Genomic DNA, 11,646 nt, shown 5'->3' with positions numbered 1-11,646 from the left:
AATTGGCCAACTAATATATATCTAGAAAAAAATTAGCCGGGCATGGTGGTGCATGCCTGTAGTCCCAGCTACTTGGGAGGCTGAGGCAGGAGGATTGCTTGAGCCCAGGAGTTTGAGGTTGCTGTGAGCCAGGCTGACGCCATGGCACTCACTCTAGCCTGGGCAACAAAGTGAGACTCTGTCTCAAAAAAAAAAAAAAAAAAAAAGCTTTTTCTTAGGGTTGCAGGTAGAAGATATGCATGCTCCTATTCAAATATGCTTCTAAAAGCAGACACTGGGAATCAGACAATAGGGCCATTGGCTGCCCCCACATCCAAATTGGGCTGGCAGACTTTGGCGAGGGAGATTATAAAGTATATCCACACCGAGAGAGGACTTTCATTTCCCTTCTGTCTATGACTAACCAGCCCCCTTAAACGTCATGACTTTTTCTCAAAGTTCAGCATTACAAAATATTTGTCTCTTACCATAATTTTGATCCCTAGTTCTTAAACTTGTTTTGATAACCATATGATTTCTTGACTTGCCATATAGTCATAGAAGAATTTCCAAGTGCAGCTTTAAAGGATAAGCCTCCCAGTCAAGGAAAACCTGCCTTCTAATTCCCAAGTCAAACGAGACATGCCCAAACCAGCTGCTCCTAGATATTTTTGTTGGCTTTCATGGTACCAGACTTACATACTTAGAGTTAAATTTAAAGGTTTCAAAGCTGTATTTAAGGCGGTACTAGACTTGGAAAGAAAACAGAATGAAAAAGTCGATTATTTGTAATTGTCTAAATACTAGTTGGTTTTCTTATGACTAATTCTTAAACTCTATGCAGTATTTATTTATTTTTTCTTAGAGGAGAAATAGGAGCCCATAAAAATAGCTGGAAGTAGTTATGCCCCTATGGCCCATCTTCTATGGCTCTTAGTGGGTAAAGGTGTTTAGAATGAAGCTGCTGTTTAGCTTTTAAGCACATTCTGTTTGCGCTACTCCTGCCTGCCCTAAGCCTCATTTCCTCCATTTTCCTAGCCACTCTCTATGTTATCAGGCAGGGAAAAGTGGTGAAAGGTAATTTACTTAGAAGAATAAACAGCAATTTCTCTCTTAATGCTTTCCCCAGTAAAAGCCCTAATGGAAGAGTGGCCCAGCCTTCCCACCCAGCAGCATTTTATAAGAAAGTAAGCAAACTTTCAAAATCATTGACCTCTCAACTGCCATGCCTTTCCATTCCTGTTACACCATGCAGTTTGGATATGCACATATGAATTCTTTTTCAAAACTATGGCTCATGGCTACACATGATTTTGCATGTGATTGAACATATGATTCAAGTTAGGTCAATCAGACTTTCTCTCTCATGAGCTGCAGCCAGAGCACAAACTTACCGAGCTAGACAACACTAGAAGCTGGTGCCAGCTGGGGACAGTGTACTGGAAGGAAGGTGCCCAGTGTCTGCTGCTGAGATCCATGGGGCTGCTCTGGCTCCCATGTCTCCTGGGGTATTATTAATGAGCTGATGAAGTCTGTCTTTGACTCTGTAAATTGCCCTAAATCCTTTATACCACCGTGCCCCCCACCTCCTGCCTTAAGTTTCTGTTGCTTGCAACCAAAGGTCCTTAACTGATTAAGAAACAAAATATAGGCCTTTATGCCTATAAAATGAAGGATAACACTAGGAGCAAGAATGTCAATTTCTTTCATTGTTACTACTTCTTCATTGTTATTCAATGTGTTTATCTGATTAGAAGCTACATTTAGAAATTCAGAAAGGAAGGAAGCCTTTGAGCTTTGGCACAGAATAATTTATTCAGGAACATTTGCTGGCTGAACTAAACAGATTTCTAGTTTCTGTGCTGTTTGTATAGCTCTATGCAAATCAATTTACTTCCTCTACAGCAAAAATAATTCCTGTGATACTCTTAACCTTGATCTCCAACTATATTTTGTCCTTCTTGGTAATTTTTTAAGGGAGCATGGAGGAAAAGATCCTTTTTTTCAACATTTTTAAAAAAAATCTAGAGATATAATTCATATTATATCTACATTTTTAATTATACAATTCAATCATTTTTAGTATATTCACATGGTTGTGCAACTGTCACTACTATCTACTTCCAGAGCATTCTCATCACTCTAAAAGAAACCCCATATCCACTAGGGGTTACTTCCCATTTCCATCTCACCCAGCCTCTTGAAAACACTAATCTACTTTCAGTCTTTATGGATTTGCCTATTCTGGACATTTCGTTTACATGGAATCATATAATACGTAGCCTTTTGTACGTAGCCTGTTTTTACTTAGCATAATATTTTCAAGGTTAACTCTAGAGGACTGTTGAAAATATAACCCTTAATCGGCTCTCATCAAATACAAAAATATATTGCAAGAAAAATATAACTATATACATATACATAAATATGTGGAAAAATTATATGTAGGAACCCACCTGGAATCATTTTTCCTTTCAGATCTTGTGATTTGATACTCTAATGACTAGGAGGGATAGAGGAAGGAGGGAAAGAAAGAAAGAGAACAGAAAAAAGAGAAAGAAAGAAAAGAGAAGGAAACAAAACCTAGAACATTCTAAGCAACATCCTGGGGTCACCCTTTTCTGCTGCCTTCTTTCTCATTATCCCTTTTTTTCCCTTACTTTATTTTTGTTAGAGCATTGACACTCCCAACATGATATTTGTTTATTTATTTATTTTTTTGAGACAGAGCCTTGCTCTGTTACCTGGGCTAGAGCACTGTGGCATCAGCCTAGCTCACAGCAACCTCAAATTCCTGGGCTCAAGCAATCCTCCTGCCTCAGCCTCACAGAGTCATAGGATTATAGGCATGAGCCATTATTTCTCCTCCAAGAAATAATGAGAGGCCGGGCGCTGTGGCTCACGCCTGTAATCCTAGCTCTTGGGAGGCCGAGGCGGGCGGATTGCTCAAGGTCAGGAGTTCAAAACCAGCCTGAGCAAGAGCGAGACCCCGTCTCTACTATAAATAGAAAGAAATTAATTGGCCAACTGATATATATATAAAAAATTAGCCGGGCATGGTGGCGCATGCCTGTAGTCCCAGCTACCCGGGAGGCTGAGGCAGAAGGATCACTGGAGCCCAGGAGTTTGAGGTTGCTGTGAGCTAGGCTGACGCCACGGCACTCACTCTAGCCTGGACAACAAAGTGAGACTCTGTCTCAAAAAAAAAAAAAAAAAAAAAAAAAGAAATAATGAGAATGTGGACAGTTGGAAAAGGACTAATGGCAGACCACTGAGGAGTGCCAATATCCAGGAGGGGCCTCAACCAGGATTGCCTTCTTAAATATATTGACCCCTTCATGATCCAGATGAAAAGAACTAGTTTTCCTAATTGCAGTTCATCCTTCCTCTTTCTGGAGTCTGGAGAAGAGAAAATTCTTCCCTACATTCTTTAACACTGGTATATAACCATATATGGAATTGCTAGTTCATATCATAATTCTATATTTAATACTTTTTTAAGGAACTGCCATATTGCTTTCCACAGGGTCTGTACCATTTTACATTTCCACTCCTTACTTTTTTATGTGCAATAGAGTATTGGATTGGCAGTTGTCAGCCCCAGCCTCAGGAGTGATTAGCTGTGTAATCTTGCATAAGCCACGTCACCACCCAGACTCAACTTCCCCAGTCAAGAAGAGATAAGAGACCCTTGGTTTGCTGACCTCATAAAATCGTCATAAATGTGACACATATGCAAAATGAGACAAACAGAATACTTAATAAGTTAAATCAGGTTCTTCAATGTCAGCTGTTATTAGTCATTTGTACTAAATTTGAGTCAAATCTACTCTAATGGAGAAAACTATGAGGTGTTAGGAAAGAAAGAGCTCTTTATTAGGAAGAAAATAAAAAAATATACTATCCAGCAACAACTTTGATCTAAAGGTCTTCTTTTTCTAAAACCTAGGAAGTTGGACCCTAAATAAAGAACACTGTCCCTAAGAACAAGTGCTAAGTTACCACCAGCTTGCAAGAGGCTGAGAAAAAGGCAAATCAGCACATCCGAAAGCAGCAGTGGCCGGGGTCAGTCAGCTGCTTTAGTCTGAAGCTCTGAAAGTCAATGTTTTATCATAAGTATTTAGAATTGTGTTTATGATCGCCTATAAACAGATCATTCCTAGGACAACATGGCTTATTCCCTTTGATTGATGGTAACAGTTGCTGAAATATATCCAACAAATGTCTCCATCTGAACTTAAATCACAGGCTTAGTTTTACTTCTGTAGATTAAACAGTGGTCTCTCAAGTAGGAAATAAAGGCTACATCCTGGCTTTTGGGAAAAGTTAGGGAAGCCTGCTTTATTAAATTCACTCTTTCATCACACAGCAACTGTACAAATATTGATTTTGTAGTTATTGTAAAGGATGTAACAAAAGTAAGAAGAGCAAAGGTCTTACCTTTAGGTAATCAAAGTCTGAACTGAAGATCTCAGGACGTTAAAACAATGTAATTAAACTTTATAGCAGAGCATCCCTCTAAAGATTCTTTTTCTTAAATGCACTTCGATTTCTTCTGCCAACTCTTTCCTGCATCTATCCTGAATAGTATCCCATTTTTAAAGACACTGAAGGCCTACAATGTTTTTATGATGTGATGCTAAACTTCTTGACTATTAAACAGAAAAGGTTATTGAGCCTACAGAGTGGTCATATTGGAAAGGGACTTTCTTCCTAGGCTCCAAAACCCGATGGTGGGGACAGAGAAGCAAAATTGGTGCTTTCTGAGTCTGGCACTAAGGAGGGGGAAGGAGACGTGCAGGATCATAAGGTCAAGGGGAGACTGAAACATAGGGAAAGAGTCCTGGGAAGAGAAGTAATTGCCAAGAGAAATGGGGACCAGAGGACAGAATGAAGGTATCCACTCAGAGTGGCAATTCCTTCTGATATGTCTTCAAAAAAACTCTATTCTAGCCTCTGAAAAGGAGAGCTCCCCACTTTGTAAGACTATGCTTTCCAACATTGGACAGCTCTAATTTTCTAAATGTTCTTCCCTAAAATAATTTAATATCCAGCAACACATGCTATATTAAATAATAAGTTATGGTATATTCATATAATAGAGTATTATTCAACACAAATGATGCTACTGTAAAAAATGTATAGACAGATTCTTATATATATTGTTATCTGTACGTTAAAACCCTAATTTGGAGCTGGGCATGGTGGCAAATGCCTATAATCCTAGCACTTAGGGAGGCCAAGGTGGGAGGATTGCTTGAGCCCTGGAGTTTGAGACCAGCCTGAGCAACATAGCAAGACTCTGTCTCTACAAAAAAGAAAAATGAAAAATTAGCTGGGGGTGCTGGTGCCTGGCTATAGTCCCAGCTACTTGGGGGAGACTAAGGCAGGATGATCACTTAAGCCCAGGAGTTTCAGGCTGCAGTGAGCTATAATGATGCCACTGCATTGTAGTCCAGGTAACAGAAAAAAGAAAAAACCCTAATTTGTGGTTTGTGTGTGTGTGTCTCTGTGTATAAACTTTGGAAGGATATATAGGCATACCTCAGAGATACTGCAGGTTATTGCAGGTTCAGTTCCAGAACACCACAATAAAGCAAATATCACAATAAAACAAGTCACACTAATTTTCTGGTTCCCCAGTAAACACCCAAGTTATATTTATACTATACTGTAGTCTATTAAGTATGCAATAGCATTATGTCTAAAAAATGTACATACCTTAATTTTAAAAATACTTTATTGCCAAAAACTGCTAACAATCATCTGAGCCTTCAGTGAGTCATAATCTTTTTGCCCGTGGAGGATCTTACCTTGATGTTGAAGCCCTCTGACTGATCAGGGTGGTGGTTGCTGAACACTGGGGTGTCTGTGGCAATTTCTTGAAATAAGACAACAATGAAGTTTGCCAGACTGATTGACTCTTCCTTTCATGAAAGATTTCTCTGTAGTATGTAGTGCTGTTTGATGGGATTTTCCCAATAGTAGAACTTCTTTCAAAATGGAAGTCAATCCTCTCAAACCTGCTACTGCTTTATCAACTCAGTTTATGTAGTATTCTAATCCTTTGTTGTCATTTCAATGAACATTCACAGCATCTTCACCAGGAGTAGATTCCACCTTAAGAAGCCACTTTTGGGGCTAGGCGCGGTGGTTCAAGCCTGTAATCCTGGCACTTTGGGAGGCTGAGCGGGCGGATTGCTCAAGGTCAGGAGTTCGAAACCAGCCTGAGCAAGAGAAAGACCCGTCTCTACTATAAAAATAGAAAGAAATTAATTGACCAACTAATATATATAGAAAAAATTAGCCGGGCATGGTGGCACATGCCTGTAGTCCCAGCTACTCGGGAGGCTGAGGCAGAAGGATTGCTTGAGCCCAGGAGTTTGAGGTTGCTGTGAGCTAGGCTGACGCCACAGCACTCACTCTAGCCTGGGCAACAAAGTGAGACTCTGTCTCAAAAAAAACAGAGACAAAGAAGCCACTTTTTTGCTCATCCATTAGAAGCAAGCCCTCATCCATTCCAGTTTTATCATGAGATTGTGGCAATTCAGTCAATCTTTAGTCACCATTTCTAGTTCTTTTGCTATTTCCAACACATCTGCCATCTGCAGTTACTTCCTCCACTGAAGACTTGAACTCCTCAAGGTCATCCATCAGAGTTGAAATCAGCTTCTTCCAAGATCCTGTTAATGTTGCTATTTTGACTTCCTTTCATGAGTCACAAATGTTCTTTATGGCATCTAGAATGGTGAATCCTTTCCAGAATGTTCTCAATTATTTTGCTCAGATCCATCAGAGAAATCACTATTTACATGTGCTATAGTCTTATGAAATGTATTTCTTAAGTAATAAGACTTGAAAGTTGAAATTGCTCCTTGATCCATGGCCTGCAGAATGAATGTTGTGTTCATAGGCATGAAGACAACATTAATCTCTTTGTACCTTTCCATCAAAGCTCTTGGGTGACTAAGAGCATTATCAATGAACAGTAATATTTTGGAAGGAATCTTTTTTTTCTGAGCAGTAGCTCTCAACAGGGGGCTTAAAATATTCAGTCAAACCATGGTATGAACAGAAGTGCTGTCATCCAGGCTTTGTTGGTCCATTTATATGGCATAGGCAGAGTCAATTTAGCATAATTCTTAAGGGCCTTAGGATTTTCTGAATAGTAAATAAGCATTGGCTTCAACTTAAAGTCACCAGCTGCACTAGCCCCTAACAAGAGAGCTGTCCTTTATTTTGAAGCCAGACATTGACTTCTCTCTAGCTCTAGAAGTCCTAGAAGGCATCTCTTCCAATATAAGGCTGGTTCATCCACATTAAAAATCCATTGTTTAGGCCGGGCACGGTGGCTCACACCTGTAATCCTAGCACTCTGGGAGGCCGAGGCGGGTGGATTGCTCTAGGTCAGGAGTTCCAAACCAGCCTCAGCAAGAGTGAGACCCTGTCTCTACTAAAAATAGAAAGAAATTAATTGGCCAACTAAAAATATATAGAAAAAATAGGCTGGGCACGGTGGTGCATGCCTGTAGTCCCAGCTACTCGGGAGGCTGAGGCAGAGGGATCGCTTGAGCCCAGGAGTTTGAGGTTGCTGTGAGCTAGGCTGACACAATGGCACTCTAGCCTGGGCAACAGAGTAAGACTCTGTCTCAATATATAAATAAATATATAAATAAATAAATAAATAGATAGATAAAATAAAATAAAAACAAAAATCTAGCTATCCCAGCAGAACCCTCCCCACAAATAATCTGTGGTGTGGGCTTCTCACAGAGCAGTCATATAAGCCTCCAAAGACCTTCATGACTGGGAAACTAAGAAGGGAGTAGAAGTACGAAGATGAGTGGATCTGTGCATCTGTCTACAGAGATAGACAAATGGGTGTTCCTGGAGCTCCTGTAGTCATCACATCTCTACCTCACTCGCTTTTTAGTTTTGCTTTCATTGTGACTCACTAGTGAAAAAGGCACACCTGTGGGGAGATGTCCAGGTTGGGTTTGCTTCCCAGGAGAAATTGCTCTACTCTGGAGAGTCCCGAAAAGTTCCCAACCTTTGCTGCCTAAGGCCTCCTCTCATAAATCCTTTTACCTCTCCACTGATTAAATGGTTGGCCCCTGCTGGGTCAAGACTACCAAAACCCTGATAAAATGTCCTTAACATACACCGAAGAGAATATAAAAATGCTTGTGGTTGCAGTGTGCCCTAAGTAGGCCCATGCTGTCTGGTTATTCGGTAGATAAAGTTAGGAAAGGCTTTGAAGTGTCCAAAAGGCAGAGACAGGGAAGTGACTCACAGCTCAGGAGCGGTTCATTCTGGCGTCCACGGCCCTTTGTTCTGTGCTGCTTGGTGTCTGTGCGAGACTCAAGGGGTGAAAGCTCAATCCACAGGTGACCTGTTTGCATTTCTGACCCCCATTTGAGGTTCTCAGAGCTCAAGTAGAACTCCCTTAGAAAATACTACTGCACTTTTAGTGTAATTTAACTATCAAAAACCTTTGTTATGGGCATTTATTGAAACCTTAAATCTGTACCCCCATAATATGCCAAAATAAAAAAAAAAAAAAAAAAAAAAAAAACCTTTGTTATTGGCCGGGCATGGTGGCTCACACCTGTAATCCTAGCACTCTGGGAGGCCGAGGTGGGCGGATTGCTCGAGGTCAGGAGTTCGAAACCAGCCCTGAGCAAGAGTGAGACCCTGTCTCTACTAAAAATAGAAAGAAATTAATCGACCAACTAAAAATATATATACAAAAAATTAGCCGGGCATGGTGGCGCATGCCTGTAGTCCCAGCTACTCAGGAGGCGGAGGCAGGAGGATCGCTTGAGCCCAGGAGATTGAGGTTGCTGTGAGCTAGGCTGACGCCCCGGCACTCTAGCCTGGGCAACAAAGTGAGACTCTGGCTCAAAAAAAAAAACAAAAAAAACCTTTGTTATTTAAAAAACCTGAAACCTTTCTTATGGGAAGTGTAATAAAATATAAATGTACTAATGTAGCACAAATAGATCAGACCGAATAATATTAAATAAAGGAGAGAAGAAAAGAAACTTTAAGTCTTAAAAGCTTTGGGCTACAATTTCTTAAATTGTTAATTCTATTTTAGTCTTTCCATCTGATTAAAAATAACTGGGGACAAAGTGCCACATTAACATGGCTTCATTGCTCACAAAACATTGTAATGAAGATAAATCATTATCCTCTCTGCTCCATTTCTGGAGAGAACAAAAAATAGCCCAAACCATTCTTTTTAAAGCCTCCTGAAGCAAACACTCAACTCTCTTCTGTCTTGTCCTTTTAAAATGGGGACATGGCTAGTTCCATCATTCTGTCTCCTCTATGGCATTATCATAACACACTTCCATCATTCCCACGGATCACCTTGAATGGTAACTACAGTATTTGTTCATTTCCTCTCAAAGGCAAGGATCATGGCAGACAGATAGAATAATGCAAATATGTGACCCCACAATTTGGGGTCACAGATACACAGATACAACCTTGTCCCTCTTCAAAGCCCTGGGTGCACTTTTGTATAAGAATGAACATGTTGGTTAAAGAATTCTATTCCACCACATTTGAGTAAACAGCTGAAATGAATTTTCAGCTGAGTTTTTACAAATGCTATTTGTAAGCTTTTTGCTTTCATTAAAGTATCAGGAAAGTGCAGGTCAATTTATCATGAGTAATCACATACATTCTCTGTAGCACTTTGCCCAAAGAAACCTAGCCCAATATGGTAACATGAGAACAATTCTTCACCTCACATTTCCCCTTGGAAGGTAAAGAGAACATAGAGCCATTCTGCCTCACTGCAGGAGAAAGGGCAGAGCAGTTCCTGAGGCCCTCAGGACACCAGCTGGCTGCAATCTTTCCTTTTTAGGGACCTGGCGTTTTCTGGCCCAGGGACAAAGCACATTTATTTCAGATGGATCAACACTGTCACCCAGTGGGCAGACAGCAAGGCAGCCAGACTCTGACCACCAGTATTGACTAGGAACCTGTTTATTTCAGGTGATCAGGATTAATTATTTATATTCATTCTCTTACAGGCACTAGGATGACCTCAGCTGACAAGCCTTTGATTTGGATGTCACAGGTGAATGCAACTGAAGGAAGACATACATTTTCATTGTGCTTATGCTTTTTTTTTTTAAGCCACTAGTGAATTTATAGGAAGCGCAGACTATAAACCAACTAAGCATGTCTGCGAAGACTCCAGGATCAAATAGGCTTGCAGGAGCGGGGGTGATGTCTGGACACCTGCCAGGTACTGTAGCGGGACTTCCCACCATAGAATAAGACTCGTCGTTCATAGTGACCGCCATGTGTCTTTTGAAAACTGAAGATAGATTTGTGAATATGTGGATTAAAATCTCAGGAAATAATTTGCTTTACTACAGTGAAATCAGTGGATGAACTACTCTTCTTTTCCCTATTTTGTATATATCTTAGAAGACATGTGTGGAATATGGCCTCTGTCCCATTTCATTTGTACTGAGTCCCCTTCTCCTCTCTAAGCTGTCATTTGACACTTGCAACAAGCTGGCTTACTTTTCACATTGAAGTAAGTGGCTCTGTGCCTTCTTGCTAAATATACATTTAAATTAGTTTCTTCTCCCCAGCTGGAACTCATCAACAAACTGAAAGCATTCATCTGGTATCATTTTACATTTTTTAAGTATGTCCAAAGTAGTGGGGGCTGGGACTTTACCTTGTAGGAGCTCTAGAAGAGTCTTGATTAAAAACAAAATCTCTGGGCCAGGTGCAGTCTGTAATCCTAGCACCCCGGGAGGCCGAGACCAGGGGATTGCTTGAGCTCAGGAGTTCAACACTAGCCTGAGCAAGAGTGAGAACTCCTCTGCCCCGCCGAGTCCCCCATATGTATTAAAAATAGAAAAATTAGCCAGGCATCATGGCGCATGCCTGTAGTCCCAGCTACTAGGGAGGCTGAGGCAGGAGGATTGCTTTAGCCCAGGAGTTTGAGGTTGCTGTGAGCTACAATGATTCCTCTGCACTCTACCCAGGTGACAAAGTGAGACTGTGTCTCAAAAAAAAAAAGAACACATAAATAATTTAGCACAGTGCCTTGGCACATAGTTAAAAGCCAATAAACATTAGTGTTCCCATTATCATAATTTTTACAATGACAGCCATCATATTCATTACTCCCCAAATGCAGCTTTCATAAAGCACCCTAGACTAGCAGATAAAATCATGGGTTTTTTTTTTTTTTTTTTTAGCTGAAAGGGTCCTGAGAGATCATCCAGTCAGTCACTCCTTCTCATTAAAATCACCCAGAGAAGCTTTAAAAAACACTGATACCCCAGTGTAGCCAGACAAAAGAATACTTATATGAATCCTTTTAGGTAAAATTCTAGAAAAGGTAAACTTAATCTATATTGACAGCAGATCAGAGGTTGCCTGGGGATGAAGTTGGAAGGACTGACAGCTAATGGGCCAAAAGAAACTGTTTGGGGTGATGGCCATGTTTTCTATTTTTATTGTGGAGGTGCTTACACAGGTATATGCATTTGTCAAAACTCATCAGAGCTGTTTGCTTAAAATGAGCACAGCACACTGTGTGTAAACTGTGTCATAATAAAGAGAATACTGATGCTTCTTCCCCTCTTGCAGATAAGATTAAGCCAAACAGGTACAGCTGGTTATGGT

At 40.5% G+C, this 11,646-nt stretch overlaps 1 protein-coding gene across 1 annotated transcript in view; it reads left to right on the top strand.

Annotated features, from left to right (window-relative positions):
• VEZT (vezatin, adherens junctions transmembrane protein) overlaps positions 1 to 10,366 on the top strand; it is a 98,075-nt gene extending 87,709 nt beyond the window's left edge. The window contains exon 13 of the mRNA XM_012775292.2: positions 10,026 to 10,366. The gene's annotated coding sequence lies outside the window, so the exon portion shown is untranslated. The remainder of the gene's footprint in view (positions 1 to 10,025) is intronic.
• The last annotated feature ends 1,280 nt before the right edge of the window (positions 10,367 to 11,646 follow it).

The sequence above is a fragment of the Microcebus murinus genome, chromosome 10 (genome assembly GCF_040939455.1).
Source record: "Microcebus murinus isolate Inina chromosome 10, M.murinus_Inina_mat1.0, whole genome shotgun sequence".
NCBI lineage: Eukaryota > Metazoa > Chordata > Mammalia > Primates > Cheirogaleidae > Microcebus > Microcebus murinus.
This window is presented reverse-complemented; position numbering and strand designations above follow the sequence as displayed.